This window comes from Stegostoma tigrinum, chromosome 43 (genome assembly GCF_030684315.1).
Source record: "Stegostoma tigrinum isolate sSteTig4 chromosome 43, sSteTig4.hap1, whole genome shotgun sequence".
NCBI classification, from domain to species: Eukaryota; Metazoa; Chordata; class Chondrichthyes; order Orectolobiformes; family Stegostomatidae; genus Stegostoma; species Stegostoma tigrinum.
In genome coordinates this window covers 14,670,011-14,674,883 of record NC_081396.1, presented here as the reverse complement: position 1 = coordinate 14,674,883, position 4,873 = coordinate 14,670,011, and the positions used below count along the sequence as shown (strand labels likewise).

The 4,873-nt window shown below is 44.9% G+C and overlaps 1 protein-coding gene across 1 annotated transcript in view; it reads right to left on the bottom strand.

Moving 5' to 3' along the window:
- The window catches only part of LOC132206801 (utrophin-like), a 113,232-nt gene extending 110,856 nt beyond the window's left edge, over positions 1-2,376 (bottom strand). The window contains exon 1 of the mRNA XM_059641847.1: positions 2,109-2,376. The gene's annotated coding sequence lies outside the window, so the exon portion shown is untranslated. The remainder of the gene's footprint in view (positions 1-2,108) is intronic.
- Positions 2,377-4,873: the final 2,497 nt, after the last annotated feature.

The following is a 4,873-nucleotide window of genomic DNA, read 5'->3' as shown; positions in this document are numbered from 1 at the left end:
CTGGGATGCTTCGACGGGCGGTGTGGACTTAGTGGGCTGAAGGGCCTGTTTCCACACTGTAGGTAATCTCATCTCTGATCATGCGCCTCTGTCTCAGTTCTGTCACAATTACATTGAGACTTACCCTTCGTATTGGCCCTCTAATAATGCGGCACTTCCTCAAAACTGACCATACAGAATTGAGTCGCTGCCTCAGCATTGACCGCTTGACAACGAGCCACTGGTTCTGAATAGAGCTGCAATACCTCAGTCCTGACCCTCCATTCATGGGGCATGCCTTGAATTCTGACACCTGCATAATGAGGCACTGCCTCTGACAGCAATGCACTCCCTCAGTTCTGACCCACTCAGCACTGAAGATCTAACAGTGCTTCAATATATCAGTGTTGATCCTATGAGAATGAGGCAGGCAGTCAGTGCTGAGCCTCTGATAGAGCTGCATAAAGCTCATTCCTGATGAGTTAAACATGTGCATACCCTCAATTCTGACACTGAGGCACTGCCTCAGAATGGACCATCTGACAATGATGCAATACCTCAGTTCTGACCCTCTGACAGTTCTGCAACACCTCAATCCGCACCCTTCAATCAGTAGGCACTCCCTCAATTATGAGCCCTTTGTGGGCTCGTTCTGTGGCAATACCTCATTGCTTCAGTGTCAGTGCTGAGAGAGGGCCTTTTTATTCACTCATCAGTACCTAAGGCACTGGCTAATTGTCAGCAGCTCAGTTCTGAGGCAGCGTCTCTTTGACAGAGTGTCAGCACCAAGGCAGACCCTCACTGTTATGGTGTCAGAATTAAAAGATTGCCATTTAGAGGGTCTAAGAAGTGGTGTTTCAGATTAGTCAGAGGGTTTAGACTGAGGCATTTCAGATCAGTCAGAGCGTGCCTCATTTTAATGCAGTAAGACTTGAGAGAATGCCTCATTGTGAGAGGGTCAGAACCAAGTCAGTGCCTCATTATTACACACAGTCCAAAGATGTCAGTAGCTCTGTTATAAGGTGATACCTCAATGAAGGATCATTCTTGAGTGTGTGCCTCATTGTTCATGTGTCAGTACAGAAGGAGTGCCTCAAAACTGGGGAGAGCCAAGTAATTAGAGATTTGGTGCTGAGGTCAGTGCCTCATTGTTACAGGGTAAGTTCTGAGGCAGGCTCACATTGCTAGAGGGTTAGTTCTGAGTGAGTATATTACTTGCACACAGTAAATACTGAGTCAGTACCTCAATGCATTGGGTTCAGAGTTGATGGAGTACAACATGATCAGAAGTTCAGTCCTGAACGATTGCAGCTCTGTCAGAGGGTCAGAACTGAGGGGGCAGTGCTTTACTGTCAGCGGATCAGTTCTGACACAGTACCTCATTGCTGGAGGATCAGATCTGAATGAGTACCACATTGTCAGAAGGTCAGTACTCAGCCAGTGCCTCAAACAGAGAGTACCCATGCAAATAAGCAGTAAAAACACCCATGTAAATTAAATCTTAAAACACAGAGGATCCTGCAAACAAACCCTAAAACAGAGAGCCTCCTGGAAATAAACCCCAAAACACAGAATGCTCTGCAAATAAATTCAAAAACACAGATGGCACTGTAATTAGACCATAAGACACGGAGTTCATTGTTTCAGGGTTTTTTTTAAACAAAGACCCAACCGTAACAAAACCATGAAATGAAGATCCTCCTGTAAATAAATGCTAAAGCCTAGAGCTCACTGGAAATAAATCCTAAACTACACTGCTCACTGTAAATAAACCAGACAGCCTTCTGCAAATAAACCTTAGAATACAGCCTTTCTATGTAAATCTTAAATCACAGAGCTCTTTGTAAATAACCCTAAAACACAAGCCTCATTGTAAATAAACCCGAAAACAGAGAACTCCCCCCCGCCAGTGTATAAGCACTGCAACACAGAGCCCCCTGCAAATAAGCCATAAAGCACAGATCTAGCCTGTAAATTAAGTCAAAAACATACAGGACACTGTAAAACACAGAGACCCCTACAATTGTACACTCAAACACACAGACCCCTTTAAAAAGAACTCGAACACACATCCCCCAGGAAGTAGACAGGAAAAGACACGGCTGAATAAAGCCGAAGACACAGCGCACCTCTTCACGCACCCGAATACTGAGCCGACCTGTGAACTATCTGTAAGGCAGGGCCCTTCACAAATAAACCCTAAAAGACAGAGCTCGCGATAAATAAAGAGCGCCCTGTAAATAAACCCTAAAACACTGAGTAAAAACCCAAAAAAACTGCGGATGTTGGAAATCAGAAAAAAAATACAAAGTTGCTGCAAAAGCTCAGCAGGTCTGGCGGCATTTGTCAGTTGAAAAACAGAGCTAACCGGTTCCGGTTCGGTGACCCTTCCACAGATTCTCCCTCAGTTCTGCTGGGCTTTTCCAGAAACTTTGTTTTTGTTCCTGATTTGCAGCATCCGCAGTTATTTCAGTTTTCAATTCACCAGGCAGTCAGTAACATCAAATGGTTGTGTATCACATATTTACCAGTCAGACTCAAACACGCCAAACTCGTTCGCTCACGTGGTCTGAGAGAACAAGGTGTTGAGCCGGATGAACACAGCAGGCCCAGCAGCAGGAAGGCTGACGGTTCGGGCCTAGACCCTTCTTCAGAAAAGTGGTCACTTGTTAATCTTGTAACCTTTGCCCCTGAATGTCCTGTGGTCTGCCCTGTTTACTCATATCGGTTAGCACTTAACAAGGCTTCCGGAGGCTGGCTGGTGTGTCTTTAGTGATACAGGGCTCATCGCCTTCAAATATCCTTTTGTGTGGTTTTTCTGTGACATTATATCATAAGCCTCTTTACTGTTGCACGAAAGGTCCTCTTGACCGAAGCACCCACAGCGCTCCATGTGACCACTATCGCGCTCTCATTCATTCATAACTTTACTGACCACTCACTAGGGTCCTCTGTTTACTGTGAGCGCATTTCATTCATTCATTCATAAAATTGCGATCTTGCCATACTTTTCACTAATAAAGGGAGACTATAAATTAAAATGTTCCTTCCACGCATTACTGCCTTTTCACAGTTTGAACTCGTGTTGCTGACAGTGTCCAAACCTGTGTCTACATCAGAGTCAATCCCTGACTATGTTAATTTTCTAATCTATTCAGAACAATATCATCGTGTCACCCGAAACTATGAATAATTATAATATTAATCAGCCCTCAACAAACGTCTCCCAGGACTTGAATAGCTGGCGGGACATCAAACAAGTTTCTGCTTTACCACATCTCTGTTAGATACATATTGACGAGGGCCCGCGATCACTTTCAGAAAGTTCCTACTCTCTCTCAAAACAGCTCTTCCGTGAAATTGAGTGAGAAGAATGAGAAGGTCGGCAATAGTGAAATCTCAAGTCCCGGCCGCGGTAATCAGGCCACTGACCTTTCTGCTGTCATCAACTGATTGTCAGCCCAATCAAATCACATCGGGTTGATAACCTTTCTGGTGTCGTCTAATTTTAAAAAAATAAAAAGGATCCACACCAGTCATTGCCCTATTTCAAATACCTCAGTCCTGTCCCTGTAAGAGCCCTCAATCCTGACCCGATTGGCAGTCAGACAACACTGCACGTCTACGGTACTGACCCTCTGACCATGAGGTACTCTCACAATGAGATGTTATTGTATAACATCCCATTGATTTCTATACTTCTACAAATTAAAGTCTTTTATCTGCCTACGCACAGGGATGCAGGCACTGCCCTGAAGCTTCCTGCCCAGCTAGGAATTCAGTGTAAAACTTTTGTAACTCTTTGTCTTCCCACACATCGGTATGCAGACACTGTCTGAAGCTTCCTGACTGAATACAATTAGAATTAAACTGTCAAATAGGGTTCGGTGGGGAACATTTGTAAAGGTGTGAAACTTCTAAAGCATGCAATTTCTGTCGCTGACAAAGGGGCCAGGGCACTGAATTTGTGATTTCAAGTTGCCAGTGTGTCTGGTTAGAACAATCTGTCCGGATAACAACTTGAAATCGCCTCATGCCATCAGCAGCCACTTCAAGAGCAATCGATACTATATCCTGTGAAAATGGGAACTGCAGATGCTGGAGAATCCAAGATAATAAAATGCGAGGCTGGACGAACACAGCAAGTCCAGCAGCATCCTGAGATGTGCTGTGTTCATCCAGCCTCACATTTTATTATCTTCGGGACTACATCCTGGTCTTTCACGTTCTTGATGTAATAATTGTTTGGTATCCTGTCTTTGTCTGTTGTAGTAATTATTTTAGGTATCATGTCATTGTAAAATGTGTAATTATTTTATGTATCATGTATTTTGTAAAGTATGAAGAGCGGGGACTGTCCGCTGCTCGGGGAGAATTACCTGCGAGACTCTGCGCTCTGTGCCGGGTTAAGTACTGTGATTCTCCACAGCTTGTACTTGCTTGGTAATAAAAGGATTCGTGTTTTCCTAAACAGGTCAGTGTCTTGTTATTGCAACAAATCCGTGAGGGTCTCCGAAAACGAACATGACAACAGTACTGATTCGCTGACAGTGAGGTCCTCCATCAGTACTGACCCTCTGACAATGAAGTGCTCCCTCAGTACTGACCCTCTGACAGTGAGGTTCTCCCTCAGTCCTGACCCTCTGACAGTGAGGTTCTCCCTCAGTAGTGACCCTCTGACAGTGAGGTTCTCCCTCAGTAGTGACCCTCTGACAGTGAGGTTCTCCCTCAGTACTGATTCTCTGACAGTGAGGTACTGCCTCGGTACTGACCCTCTGACAGTGAGGTACTCCCTCAGTACTGATTGTCTGACAGTGAGGAACTCCCTCAATGCTGACCCTCTGACGGTGAGGTACCCCCTCAGTACTGACCCTCTGACAGTGAGGTGCTCTCT